The sequence below is a fragment of the Leptodactylus fuscus genome, chromosome 6 (genome assembly GCF_031893055.1).
Source record: "Leptodactylus fuscus isolate aLepFus1 chromosome 6, aLepFus1.hap2, whole genome shotgun sequence".
Lineage (NCBI taxonomy): Eukaryota > Metazoa > Chordata > Amphibia > Anura > Leptodactylidae > Leptodactylus > Leptodactylus fuscus.
The window spans coordinates 179,881,196-179,897,573 of NC_134270.1; positions in this window are offsets into that span (position 1 = coordinate 179,881,196).

Sequence of the window (16,378 nt, forward strand, 5' to 3'; positions counted from 1 at the left end):
TACACAGACTATATATATATATATATATATATATATATATATATATATATATATATATACTATACTATATACACAGACTATATATATATATATATATATATATATATATATATATATACTATACTGTATACACAGACAGAGATATAGATACAACAATCACACATGTCCATGTAATGTACACCCCGTATTATACTATATACACAAGCTATATATATATATACTATACTGTATACACAAGAAGAGATATAGATACAACAATCACACATGTCCATGTAACGTACACCCCAAATTATACTATATACACAGACTAAATATATATACTATACTGTATACACAGTCAGAGATATAGCTACAACAATCACACATGTCCATGTAATGTACACCCCGTATTATACTATATACACAATCTATATATATATATACTATACTGTATACACAAGAAGAGATATAGATACAACAATCACACATGTCCATGTAACGTACACCCCGTATTATACTGTATATACAAGCTATATATATACTATACTATACTGTACTATACTGTACCAGCAGAATAGTGAGTGCAGCTCTGGAGTATAATACAGGATAAGTAATGTCATGTATGTACACAGTGACTGTACCAGCAGAATAGTGAGCGCAGCTCTGGAGTATAATACAGGATAAGTAATGTCATGTATGTACACAGTAACTGTACCAGCAGAATAGTGAGCGCAGCTCTGGAGTATAATACAGGATAAGTAATGTCATGTATGTACACAGTGACTGTACCAGCAGAATAGTGAGCGCAGCTCTGGAGTATAGTACAGGATAAGTAATGTAATGTATGTACACAGTGACTGTACCAGCAGAATAGTGAGAGCAGCTCTGGGATATAATACAGGATAAGTAATGTATGTACACAGTGACTGCACCAGCAGAATAGTGAGCGCAGCTCTGGGGTATAATACAGGATAAGTAATGTAATGTATGTACACAGTGACTGTACCAGCAGAATAGTGAGCGCAGCTCTGGAGTATAATACAGGATAAGTAATGTAATGTATGTACACAGTGACTGTACCAGCAGAATAGTGAGCGCAGCTCTGGAGTATAATACAGGATAAGTAATGTAATGTATGTACACAGTGACTGTACCAGCAGAATAGTGAGCGCAGCTCTGGAGTATAATACAGGATAAGTAATGTAATGTATGTACACAGTGACTGTACCAGCAGAATAGTGAGCGCAGCTCTGGAGTATAATACAGGATAAGTAATGTAATGTATGCACACAGTGACTGTACCAGCAGAATAGTGAGCGCAGCTCTGGAGTATAATACAGGATAAGTAATGTAATGTATGTACACAGTGACTGTACCAGCAGAATAGTGAGCGCAGCTCTGGAGTATAATACAGGATAAGTAATGTAATGTATGTACACAGTGACTGTACCAGCAGAATAGTGAGCGCAGCTCTGGAGTATAATACAGGATAAGTAATGTAATGTATGCACACAGTGACTGTACCAGCAGAATAGAGAGCGCAGCTCTGGGGTATAATACAGGATAAGTAATGTAATGTATGTACACAGTGACTGTACCAGCAGAATAGTGAGCGCAGCTCTGGAGTATAATACAGGATAAGTAATGTAATGTATGTACACAGTGACTGTACCAGCAGAATAGTGAGCGCAGCTCTGGGATATAATACAGGATAAGTAATGTATGTACACAGTGACTGCACCAGCAGAATAGTGAGCGCAGCTCTGGAGTATAATACAGGATAAGTAATGTAATGTATGTACACAGTGACTGTACCAGCAGAATAGTGAGCGCAGCTCTGGAGTATAATACAGGATAAGTAATGTAATGTATGTACACAGTGACTGTACCAGCAGAATAGTGAGCGCAGCTCTGGAGTATAATACAGGATAAGTAATGTAATGTATGCACACAGTGACTGTACCAGCAGAATAGTGAGCGCAGCTCTGGAGTATAATACAGGATAAGTAATGTAATGTATGTACACAGTGACTGTACCAGCAGAATAGTGAGCGCAGCTCTGGAGTATAATACAGGATAAGTAATGTAATGTATGTACACAGTGACTGTACCAGCAGAATAGTGAGCGCAGCTCTGGAGTATAATACAGGATAAGTAATGTAATGTATGCACACAGTGACTGTACCAGCAGAATAGTGAGCGCAGCTCTGGAGTATAATACAGGATAAGTAATGTAATGTATGTACACAGTGACTGTACCAGCAGAATAGTGAGCGCAGCTCTGGAGTATAATACAGGATAAGTAATGTAATGTATGTACACAGTGACTGCACCAGCAGAATAGTGAGCGCAGCTCTGCAGTATAATACAGGATAAGTAATGTAATGTATGTACACAGTGACTGTACCAGCAGAATAGTGAGCGCAGCTCTGGAGTATAATACAGGATAAGTAATGTAATGTATGTACACAGTGACTGCACCAGCAGAATAGTGAGCGCAGCTCTGGAGTATAATACAGGATAAGTAATGTAATGTATGTACACAGTGACTGCACCAGCAGAATAGTGAGCGCAGCTCTGGAGTATAATACAGGATAAGTAATGTAATGTATGTACACAGTGACTGTACCAGCAGAATAGTGAGCGCAGCTCTGGAGTATAATACAGGATATGTAATGTAATGTATGTACACAGTGACTGCACCAGCAGAATAGTGATCGCAGCTCTGAAGTATAATATAGGATAAGTAATGTAATGTATGTACACAGTGACTGTACCAGCAGAATAGTGATCGCAGCTCTGGAGTATAATACAGGATAAGTAATGTAATGTATGTACACAGTGACTGTACCAGCAGAATAGTGAGCGCAGCTCTGGGGTATAATGCAGGATAAGTAATGTAATGTATGTACACAGTGACTGTACCAGCAGAATAGTGAGTGCAGCTCTGGAGTATAATACAGGATATGTAATGTAATGTATGTACACAGTGACTGCACCAGCAGAATAGTGATCGCAGCTCTGGAGTATAATACAGGATAAGTAATGTAATGTATGTACACAGTGACTGCACCAGCAGAATAGTGAGCGCAGCTCTGGAGTATAATACAGGATAAGTAATGTAATGTATGTACACAGTGACTGTACCAGCAGAATAGTGAGTGCAGCTCTGGGGTATAATACAGGATAAGTAATGTAATGTATGTACACAGTGACTGCACCGGCAGAATAGTCAGCGCAGCTCTGGAGTATAATACAGGATATGTAATGTAATGTATGTACACAGTGACTGCACCAGCAGAATAGTGATCGCAGCTCTGGAGTATAATACAGGATAAGTAATGTAATGTATGTACACAGTGACTGCACCAGCAGAATATTGAGCGCAGCTCTGGAGTATAATACAGGATATGTAATGTAATGTATGTACACAGTGACTGCACCAGCAGAATAGTGAGCGCAGCTCTGGAGTATAATACAGGATATGTAATGTAATGTATGTACACAGTGACTGCACCAGCAGAATAGTGATCGCAGCTCTGGAGTATAATACAGGATAAGTAATGTAATGTATGTACACAGTGACTGCACCAGCAGAATAGTGAGCGCAGCTCTGGAGTATAATACAGGTTATGTAATGTTTTTACAAAATATCTCACGTTTTTCCATTATGATTTGCTTTATATGTATATCTTATGGTTTCTTGTACTTTGCTGTGGATGTTGCAGGTGCCATCTGTAGATATAATACATGGCCGCAGACATTGTAGCCTTCACTTGTATTTCTTGTCTCTGGTGTTGATAAATTAATCAGTTACTAATGATTTCTCTGATGAATAATTCATTACATTTAATTTGCAATTGAGAACTTTATTAAACCGGATTTTCTTGTGTTTCTCAGGACTTTATTGGGTGCAGGATGGGACTTGTTTGGTGTCACCTGTGATGGCTCCTGATGGGCGGGGACGTATGTGGGTGCCCCGGGGGCAGGATCCATGTTCTATACACACGAGTTATAGAGTTGTGTTCAGACAAACAGCAAAGTTTATTTTCTCTGGTTTGATTTATTTTTATCTTTCTTATTGCATAAAGATTGAGCAACGTGACGGATTCTTCTCCGCTGTGTAATCCTGCGCAAGAAGAAGGCGAAAACTAGGCCAAAGGGGAGAGTTTGCAGGAGGTTTTATATTCGCTGCTTTCGCTTTTTTCCATGTTTTATGATTGACTCTTGGTGTCCATACACATTAGACTATAATCGATGATTTCAGCCATAGCCAATCAATAACATACAAGTAATCTCCTCATCTGGGGAGACGTCGGCCATGTTTGATGCTCAGACGAGAACATTTTCCACCTTCTCTACATTCCATCCTTTTTGATTGCTCTTTCCTTCCCCTTCTCTCATAAGCAGCAGTCTACTCCTTCTCACCCCTCTGTCACAGCAGCATTCTCTACCTCTGACAGCAGACTGCTCCCTCTTCCTACACTTTGCTCATAGCAGCATTCTCCCCTATACAATCACTTTTCACAGGGGTATTCTCCCTCTTCTCACCCCTCTTTCACATCAGTATTCTCCTTCCCACCCCTCTGACAGCAGAATGCTCCCTCTTCCCATCCCTCTGACAGCAGACTGCTCCCTCTTGCCACCCTTCTCACAGCAGAATGCTCCCTCTTCCCATCCCTCTGACAGTAGAATGCTCCCTCTTCCCACCCCTCTCATAGCAGAATGCTCCCTCTTCCCACCCCTCTCATAGCAGAATGCTCCCTCTTCCCACCCCTCTCACAGCAGACTGCTCCCTCTTACCACCTTTCTCACAGCAGAATGCTCCCTCTTCCCATCCCTCTGACAGTAGAATGCTCCCTCTTGCCACCCCTCTCACAGCAGGCTGCTTCCTCTTCTCACCCCTCTCACACCAGTCTGCTCCCTCTTGCCACCCCTCTCACAGCAGAATGCTCCCTCTTCCCACCCCTCTCACAGCAGAATGCTCCCTCTTCTCACCCCTCTCACAGCAGAATGCTCCCTCTTGCCACCCCTCTCACAGCAGACTGCTCCCTCTTCTCACTCCTCTCACACCAGTCTTCTCCCTTTTGCCACCCCTCTCACAGCAGACTGCTTCCTCTTCTCACCCCTCTCACACCAGTCTGCTCCCTCTTGCCACCCCTCTCACAGCAGAATGCTCCCTCTTCCCACCCCTCTCACAGCAGAATGCTCCCTCTTGCCACCCCTCTCACAGCAGACTGCTCCCTCTTCTCACTCCTCTCACACCAGTCTGCTCCCTCTTGCCACCCCTCTCACAGCAGAATGCTCCCTCTTCCCACCCCTCTCACAGCAGAATGCTCCCTCTTACCACCCCTCTCACAGCAGAATGCTCCTTCTTGCCACCCCTCTCACAGCAGACTGCTCCCTCTTCTCACCCCTCTCACACCAGTCTTCTCCCTTTTGCCACCCCTCTCACAGCAGACTGCTCCCTCTTCCCATCCCTCTCACAGCAGAATGCTCCCTCTTACCACCCCTCTCACAGTAGAATGCTCCCTCTTACCACCCCTCTCAAAGCAGAATGCTCCCTCTTCCTACCCCTCTCACAGCAGACTGCTCCCCCTTCCCATCCCTCTGACAGCAGAATGCTCCCTCTTCCCATCCCTCTCACAGCAGACTGCTCCCTCTTCCCATCCCTCTGACAGCAGAATGCTCCCTCTTGCCACCCCTCTCACAGCAGAATGCTCCCTCTTACCACCCCTCTCACAGTAGAATGCTCCCTCTTACCACCCCTCTCAAAGCAGAATGCTCCCTCTTCCTACCCCTCTCACAGCAGACTGCTCCCCCTTCCCATCCCTCTCACAGCTGAATGCTTCCTCTTCCCACCCCTCTCACAGCAGACTGCTCCCTCTTCCCATCCCTCTGACAGCAGAATGCTCCCTCTTGCCACCCCTCTCACAGCAGAATGCTCCCTCTTCCCACCCCTCTTACAGCAGACTGCTCCCTCTTCCCATCCCTTGACAGTAGAATACTCCCTCTTCTCACCCTTTGCTCCTAGCAGAATTCTCCCCTTAAATCCCTTTTCACAGGAGTATTCTCCCTCTTACCACCCCTCTCAAAGCAGAATGCCCCCTAGAGCGCCACCTGTGTCCATTGATATTGTTGCTGTGTGCTATTTCTTCATGTGCGCCAAGTCATAGTTGATGGTGTGGGGCCATTACTGTGGCTGGCGGACCCCATGTACAAGGATTTCAGCGCCTTGTTCAGTCAGTGCCAGCTGTTGTTATCTGTTGGCAGCCGGTGCCACCTATTGCAATATGGTCGTGAACAGGTTAAGTGGCAGTGTATTAAATATTCCACTTATATCACTGAGTGTGAATAGGTCGTATCGATTGTGTAAGATCGCTATCATGCTCAGCCTCCTCATTATCCTCCTCATCCTCGGTTGTTGGTGCTCCATAATTATACGGTCCTCGTGTTCCTTGTCTATGGAGAGGGTGCAATGACTAATATTTATAGTCGCTGACAAGAGACTTGTAATGAACTTTATTTATGGCCGTTTATATGATGCAAAATTACTGATTACCAATAACCTGGTGGAAAAGTTGGATCCAAAAAATTGTGCAACTAAAAATACAGTCCATAAAGCATAATTATCCCGGACATTATGTTCTGCAGCATCTCCCTGGATTATACAACTTCATGCTGCGAACGTCATATAGACCTGAATAGAACTCCGAAACTGCAGTGATGACTGACACTCAGCCCCCATTTTGCATTTTATTGCAGATCTACATGCAGGGATAACAAGGTATCAAATATGTAAGTACACATCTCCCTGCACAGAAAGCTGCACAGAGTCAACTAGGTCCCTTGTTAGTGCCGTATCGCCCGGGCAGTAACCATGATGCCATGGAAGCCCCGGGGTAGATGGGCACATATTGTGCCCATATAAAAACATGACTCCGCGTTGCTGAATGAGGTCTGCCCAGGGTGGAGAGACTTCTACTATTGCACTATTCCCAGTTTATTAGGTGTGGCGTTCCCAGTTTCATTGTGCTATTCCCAGTTTAGATTTGGACTGGTGCAGGCATTGAAAGATGTGGATACAATAGGAAAGTGCTTTAGTCTGTTTCTGGGAAAGCTGGGTGATTGACGATCTTTCACTCCGGAATGTCACAAATACAACAATATGGATCGGGGGATTTAGAATCGCTTAAAGGAGGTGTCTATGATGATATAAGCATCCAAAAACAACGCCACACCTGTCCACAGGCGGTGTCTGGTATTGCATCTGGGCCCTATTCACTTCAAAGCCGATCAATTGCAATACCAGAAACAACCTGTGAAAAAGGGTGGCGCTGTTTCTTCCACTGTATCTTACCTACTGGTTGTCACCCAGCTTTCCTGGTCAAAGATAAACCTAAGACAAGTCTTTTTCAGACACCCCAGCACAGTATACACGGCTGGAGGATGAGACTGTCACGGATTCATTTCCTTCACGATCTCATTATTGGATTATGATGGAAAAACAAACAGAACGAAACAAAGCAGAAAGGAAATAATAAGCTGTAAATACTGGAGTGACAGCGCAACGCGAGAGCGCGTGGCGGAAGACTGGTAGCCCAAATGTCAAAAATACCTGCCTGCAGCAAGAAGCCTGACATCACATCACCGATAATCCCTGACATAGGTCGTGAGCAGGATCAAAGGCAGGATAAAGAAATCTCATATACAAATGAAATATTATAGGAAAAAGTATATTCTATAGTGCCCAGATATATCCTGCCATACAGCGCCCTGATATATCCCGCCATACAGCGCCCAGATATATCCTGCCATACAGCGCCCTGATATATCCTGCCATACAGCGCCCTGATATATCCTGCCGTACAGCGCCCAGATATATCCTGCCATACAGCGCCCTGATATATCCTGCCGTACAGCGCCCTGATATATCCCGCCATACAGCGCCCTGATATATCCTGCCATACAGCGCCCTGATATATCCCGCCATACAGCGCCCTGATATATCCTGCCATACAGCGCCCTGATATATCCTGCCATACAGCGCCCTGATATATCCTGCCGTACAGCGCCCTGATATATCCCGCCATACAGCGCCCTGATATATCCTGCCGTACAGCGCCCTGATATATCCCGCCATACAGCGCCCTGATATATCCTGCCATACAGCGCCCTGATATATCCTGCCATACAGCGCCCTGATATATCCTGCCATACAGCGCCCTGATATATCCTGCCGTACAGCGCCCTGATATATCCTGCCGTACAGCGCCCTGATATATCCTGCCGTACAGCGCCCTGATATATCCCGCCATACAGCGCCCTGATATATCCTGCCGTACAGTGCCCTGATATATCCCGCCGTACAGCGCCCTGATATATCCTGCCGTACAGCGCCCTGATATATCCTGCCGTACAGCGCCCTGATATATCCTGCCATACAGCGCCCTGATATATCCTGCCGTACAGCGCCCTGATATATCCTGCCGTACAGCGCCCTGATATATCCCGCCATACAGCGCCCTGATATATCCTGCCGTACAGCGCCCTGATATATCCTGCCGTACAGCGCCCTGATATATCCTGCCGTACAGCGCCCTGATATATCCTGCCGTACAGCGCCCTGATATATCCCGCCATACAGCGCCCTGATATATCCTGCCGTACAGCGCCCTGATATATCCTGCCGTACAGCGCCCTGATATATCCTGCCGTACAGCGCCCTGATATATCCTGCCGTACAGCGCCCTGATATATCCTGCCGTACAGCGCCCTGATATATCCTGCCGTACAGCGCCCTGATATATCCTGCCATACAGCGCCCTGATATATCCTGCCGTACAGCGCCCTGATATATCCTGCCATACAGCGCCCTGATATATCCTGCCGTACAGCGCCCTGATATATCCTGCCATACAGCGCCCTGATATATCCTGCCATACAGCGCCCTGATATATCCTGCCGTACAGCGCCCTGATATATCCTGCCGTACAGCGCCCTGATATATCCTGCCGTACAGCGCCCTGATATATCCTGCCGTACAGCGCCCTGATATATCCTGCCATACAGCGCCCTGATATATCCCGCCATACAGCGCCCTGATATATCCTGCCATACAGCGCCCTGATATATCCCGCCATACAGCGCCCTGATATATCCTGCCATACAGCGCCCTGATATATCCCGCCATACAGCGCCCTGATATATCCTGCCGTACAGCGCCCTGATATATCCTGCCATACAGCGCCCTGATATATCCTGCCGTACAGCGCCCTGATATATCCTGCCATACAGCGCCCTGATATATCCTGCCATACAGCACCCTGATATATCCCGCCATACAGCGCCCTGATATATCCCGCCATACAGCGCCCTGATATATCCTGCCGTACAGCGCCCTGATATATCCTGCCGTACAGCGCCCTGATATATCCTGCCGTACAGCGCCCTGATATATCCTGCCGTACAGTGCCCTGATATATCCTGCCATACAGCGCCCTGATAAAGCATGTATACAATGCTCAGGTATCTGTATACAGTGCCCAGATAATGCTACTCAGTGCCCAGATAGGTCCTCCATACAGCGCCCAGATTATGCCCCACAGTGCCCAGATATATCATGCCCTAGAGCGCACTGGAAAAGCAGGTATACAATGCTCAGGTACAGTATCTCTAAATAATATCTATAGTGCCCAGATAAATTGTGCCACACAGTGCCCAGATATATTATGCCATACAGTGCCCAGATAATGCCGCACAGTGCCCAGATATATCATGCCCTAGAGCACACTGGAAAAGCAAGTATACAATGCTCAGGTACCTCTATATAATACCTATAGTGCCCAGATAAATTGTGCCATACAGTACCCAGATAATGTCGCACAGTGCCTAAATATATCATGCCATATAGTGCCCTGAAAAAGCAGGTATACAATACTCAGGTATCTTTATACAGCGGCCAGATAATGCTACACATTACCCAGATATATCCTGCCATACAGTGCCCTGGATAAGCAGATATACAATGCTCAGGTATCTTTATATAATATCTATAGTGCCCAGATAATGCCATACAATGCCCTGAAAAAGCAAGTATACAATGCTCAGGTATCTGTATACAGTGCCCAGATAATGGTACGCGGTGCCCAGATACATCATGCCATATAGTGCCTTGAAATAGCATGTGTACAATGCTCAGGTATCTTTATATAATATCTATAGTGCCCAGATAATACCGCACAGTGCACAGATAAATCATACACCCTATAGTGCCCTGAAAAAGCATGTATACAATGCTCAGGTATCTATATAATATCTATAGTGCCCAGATAATACTGCACAGTGCACAGATAAACCACACCCTACAGTGCCCTGAAAAAGCATGCATATAAAACTCAGGTATCTTTATACAGTGCCCAGATAACGCCAAACAGTGAGCAGATAACTCGTGCCATATAGCGCCCTGATAAAGCATGCATATACAACCCTGGTATCTCTATACAGTGCCCAGATAATGCCACACAATGCCCAAATAAATTGGCCATACTACATCATGACAAAGCATGCTTCTATGAGTCAGGTATCGCTGTAGAGAACCTAATAATTATTCCATACAGTGCATAAATAATACCACACAGTGCCCTGTGAAATCGTGCCATGCAGCGCCCTGAAAAAGCAAGTGTACAAGGCCCAGGTATCTCTATATAATACGTATAGTGCCCTGATAAATCACGCCAGACAGTGCCCAGGTAATGTCACACTATGCACCAATAAATCAGGCTATATGGTGTCCTGAATGAGCATGCCTATAAGACCCGGGTATCGCTGTAGGTTACCTAATAATTAGCCCATACAGTGCCCAGATAATGCCATACAGTGCACTAATAAACTGCTCCCTAAAGTGCCCTGAAAAAGCATGCCTGCAAAGCTCAGGTACCTCTATATAGTGCCTATAGTACCCAGATGATAAGACATAGTGCTCAGATAAATGGTGCTATACAGTGCCCTGAAAAAGCATGCCAGCTGCCCTTAGGTATCGCTATAGGGTACCTAAATAATGTGCCCAGATCAGTCCAAAAACCATGCACATAGTTTAGTGCAGCGCCGGGCCAGTGTTGCACAATATGGAGATAAATAGTGTACAGTATACCGTGCAGGGCGCAGCTACAGGGGCTGCAGGGGGGGGACGTTGCACCCAGATATTTATACCTGATGGGGTATAACTACTCAGTGCCCCATGCAGTACCAAATAGTCCCATACAGTGCTCCTTTAAAAGTCTTCTGTTGCACCCATTGTTATGGTATGTGAGGGCTTATTTTTTGCAGAACAAATTGCACTTCATCATGGTGCCACTTAATACTCCGTACAATGCATTGGTAAGCTCGAAAACTCCCATTTGACTGGGGAATCCCAAGGTTAATGTTGGTGATCAGGGCGCAGACTGCTCATGGGCATTGGCACTATATAATACAACGGAGACCAGGCAGTTCTAGCGCCTGCCCTGCTCCAGAGAGGGCGCCACATCTACTGCACTGTTATGTCACATGTCAGCAATGGGAAAACAAAAACATAATTTAGTGTGAGCAATCTGATGGATTTGCAAATCAGCCTGCAAGTGCATTGGGGGCGGAGCCTGGTTTGACAGATTTGACAGATATCCGTGATAAACCATGATTATCTTTGCACAACGTCTTCGATCTTTGGCCTCCTTCGTATCGTCCATCAGAAGTCACAAGCTCTTCCAAAATAATCCGGCATAAAGTAAAACAGAATACAAAAATTCCAGCCAGTCGTAACCAGTTTGGCGAAAGGTAGAAAATCCGGAAGGTTTTGCCTACAAGTGACATGAGTCAGAGGACAATCAATTATTATGGGCCGGTTTCTGTTTTGGTAAATGCGTAATAACAAGACTGAACCATAAGATATTACAGCACAGGCTTACCCGCTCATTATCTGCTCGCTCAACCGTCAGACACGTCACCTAGAGGCGGAGAGGAACGCAAAAATATCTCGGCCGCCATCTTGTTAAAGAGTTTTGGTAATTTGGTTTGGCCCTATTCCCATTTGTGGAGGCCTCTACTCAAGACCTCCTTTGCAAAGAGCAATGTGGCAGGACCGGGCCGTAGTGTCCGATGGCTGAGGGTCAGACGGCCGGGGCCTCCAGGGATCAGGAGAACGGGGGTCAGGATGGGTGCTCCATTCACTGCTATGGGACTGCTGGGTCCGTAAACTCAGCAATGGGAGAATGGACCCAACACAAATATCGCTCATCTCTAATACTGGATTGCTACACAAGCGTTAAAAAGAATGGATCACCAAAATCAAATGGTGAAATCCAACACTGTACCCAGAATGCCCAGGGGTTACCAACAGTGCATAGTTGCCTATCTTCATCAGTTTGGCCTCTGAGACCTTATCTCTCTCATCTCTCCCCACAAAATGAATTCCTCTTTCTCCCTGGGCCTTGTACATTGCCTGTGAGACATCAGAGACCTCTGCCCTATAATCCACCATGGTGGGCTGTCCCAAGTCATGAGGTCGGTTACAAAGGTGGTCCCTGAGGACATGGGACCCTTCTTCTCTGCTTTCTCCAGGATTTTACATGGCATCCTCCATTTCTTTTTTATTCAATCCCCAAATTTTTGGAAACATTTGGCCATGCTCATTTTTCATGGTCTATCACATGATTTGCACTGATTATTTTACCATACAGGGTTCTTTTTCGATTTCACCTTACTTGGCATTTTCATGGTTAGGGGCCTTCACACTTGCGCCCTGTGTACCGGTGTGTGCAATCCGCCAGGTTTCCGTCTTCAGCCGTATGTCTGACTTTGTGTCCGGCTAAAAAGAAACAGTTTCCCTGCTGATAGTCCACAGGTGGACACAGGCGGTCTCCTTTACAAACCCAGTCAAGTGAATGGGGTTTAAAGCTGACCACCGAGTTTCCGTCCCCTGTCCAGTTTCGCCGGGGCTGAAGACTGAAACCCAGCGGAATGCAGACACCGAACACCGAGTGCAAGTGTGAACGAACCCTTAAAGGAATATTCTCCTCAGAGACTGATGTCAGACTCAGCTATTTCCCAAACTTGTAGGCTTAGGAGGCGCCATTTTATTTGGAATATGTTGAGGACCTATATTCTCAATTTTAATTCAGAAGCGGCCGTGTACAGCCAATCAGGATGTGGCCACCACCGGTCCTAAAGAGAGGCCATAATAAAGAAATTCCTGCACAACCCCTTTAAGCACTTCACGTCTCTCAGTACAATAGTAGATGGAGACTTCTTATTCTTTGGCTCAAGCCTTTCTGGAGGTCATACAATTTGCTTTGGCAATGTTTGCAACAATGTCCAAGAAATCACGGTCTCTCTTTCTGTTGGTCTTTCCGTCTCTGTCTCTTTCTCTGTTTATCTTTCTCTCTGACTTTGTCTCTCTCGCTCTTCCGTGGTCTGTCTTTGACTCTCTCTTTCTTTGTCTCTCAGTCTCTGTCTTTTCTGTCTCTGTCTATCTCTGTTTCTTTCTCTGTCTCTATCTCTCTTTCTCTGTCTCTCTTTCTCTGTCTCTCTATTTCTCTGTCTATCTGTCACTCTCTGTCTCTTTCTCTCTCTTTCTCTGTCTCTCTCTATCTCTGTTTCTCTTTCTCTGTCTCTCTATTTCTCTGTCTATCTGTCACTCTCTGTCTCTCTATCTCTTTCTCTGTCTCTATCTCTCTATCTCTGTCTATCTGTCACTCTCTGTCTCTTTCTCTCTCTTTCTCTGTCTCTCTCTATCTCTTTCTCTGTCTCTCTCTATTTCTCTGTCTGTCACTCTCTGTTTCTTTCTTTGTCTCTGTCTATCTCTGTCTCTCTCTATCTGTCTCTCTTTCTCTGTCTCTATTTCTCTGTTTATCTGTCACTCTCTGTCTCTATCTCTGTCTCTCTTTCTCTGTCTCTCTCTTTCTTTGTCTCTGTCTATCTCTGTTTCTTTCTCTGTCTCTCTATCTCTGTCTCTCTATTTCTTTATCTGTCACTCTCTGTCTCTTTCTCTATCTCTCTCTCTGTCTCTCTATTTCTTTATCTGTCACTCTCTGTCTCTTTCTCTGTCTCTCTCTCTGTCTCTCTATTTCTTTATCTGTCACTCTCTGTCTCTTTCTCTGTCTCTCTCTATCTCTTTCTCTGTCTCTCTCTATCTCTTTCTCTGTCTCTCTCTATTTCTCTGTCTGTCACTCTCTGTTTCTTTCTTTGTCTCTGTCTATCTCTGTCTCTCTCTATCTGTCTCTCTTTCTCTGTCTCTATTTCTCTGTTTATCTGTCACTCTCTGTCTCTATCTCTGTCTCTCTTTCTCTGTCTCTCTCTTTCTTTGTCTCTGTCTATCTCTGTTTCTTTCTCTGTCTCTCTATCTCTGTCTCTCTATTTCTTTATCTGTCACTCTCTGTCTCTTTCTCTATCTCTCTCTCTGTCTCTCTATTTCTTTATCTGTCACTCTCTGTCTCTTTCTCTGTCTCTCTCTCTGTCTCTCTATTTCTTTATCTGTCACTCTCTGTCTCTTTCTCTGTCTCTCTCTTTCTCTGTCTATCTCTCACTCTCTGTTTCTCTTTCTCTGTCTCTCTCTATTTCTCTATCTGTCACTCTCTGTCTCTCTCTCTCTGCCTCTCTCTTTCTCTGTCTCTCTCTATTTCTTTATCTGTCACTCTCTGTCTCTTTCTCTGTCTCTCTCTATCTCTCTCTCTATCTCTGTCTCTCTATTTCTTTATCTGTCACTCTCTGTCTCTCTCTCTTTCTGTCTCTCTCTTTCTTTCTCTGTCTCTCTCTTTCTCTCTCTCACTCTTTCTACACCAAAATATTAATTACAGGCCTGGCAGGCTTTTGCATGTGTTACTCATCATCAGGACTACCGGGGTGGAGGATCTCGGGCGTATCTGATGGGTGATGCAGGATGGTGGCACAGGTATATATACCTCATGCTGTGCCCTGGGTGAGGGCACACGGGGAGCACTCAGGATGGGTGCACACACAATGGAGAGGTTCCTGCTGCTCGGCTGCCTTGTGGCTTTGGTTATTCCAGGTAAGAGTTAGAATTCTTGCTCATGTTCGGAGACTAAAGATAAAACTTATGGTGTCTTTAAGAAATCTAGAAAATGTATCAACTTAATCTGGATTATATCAAACGATCATAAAAAGTTCATCCAACCTCAAAAATTGCATTGGACAAGGTCTTCTAGTTGGTGGACTTCTCAAGGAACATGGCCAGTGTGCCTAAGAGATGGTGGAAGGACTATGGTCTGGAGAAGGTGGTGGTCTTCTCATTGGAGAGGACTTATTGCAATGAAAATTTATGGAAAACTGGGATTTGATGCTTCTCTGGTGACCATAAGTGACAGATGTTGAATTTGTAGACGATCAGATATGGACATCACACGATTGTGGGGCTTAGCTATAGATTGTGGTCCATGAAACAATTCATGATGGGCAGTGATTTGTAGGAAAGCAAATGTGTTACCACGATGGACAAAGTTTACGTAGCATATATGGATACAATGTGTACAGATATAGCAGAGCTAACCTCGTGTGTAACACATGGGCCGCACAATACTTTACCTGCAGTCCTATGTATTCTCAAATCTTAGCACCAAATAATCTCTGCTACATCTGTTAGACATTGTTGGATGATGTTTCGGAAATCTCAAAGTCTGCAAAATTTAGGCGAGCCCATTGGGGCACACGATCAACGCCGTCCCCCACATAGGTTGATCAGTATGAGAAGTGCCAATGTGTTTGCATTTGGACAGGATGGGACAATACAAGTGTGAATGATCTTAATGTATATATTATGGGTGAAGACTTCATTAAGTCAGAAGTTCTGGGTGCGGGTGAGAAGAGTGGGTGGAAGAGCGAGCGGGAGGAATCGTAAAAGAAGAAATATTGTCATTGCAGAGCTAAAACAATGGAGCGAGAGAAAGTGCAGATGATGGGAGGATATAATTACTGTTATTAATAACCTGGGCCGGGGCGGGGTGGACTCAGATGTGTGATAACGCAACCACCACACCTTGTACACTGAAATGAGCTCCTATTGTGGTGAAATAATCACAGCTGAGGCAGGACGGGATCAGCTAAGATACATATCAGTTCCTCGAAGGATGGGAATTTAAAGGAATTGTCCATGTTGGACATGGGGTCTACATGGGGCCAATCCTTGCTCGGCCTCCCACCCTGGTTTTGTCCCTGTTTTTGTTGGCAAGGATTCACCTCCAACTTTTTTTCCCTGTGATATGGAATTTTGTATACTTGTGGGGAAACCTGCAATGTATGAGCTATAGTAAAACCAGGGGAAGCAGTGCGGGGCAGGAGGCAGGCGTCTCTGTCCATGCTGATTTGGATGTGTAACATGGTCAATAATGGAAAACATACAGATGATAGA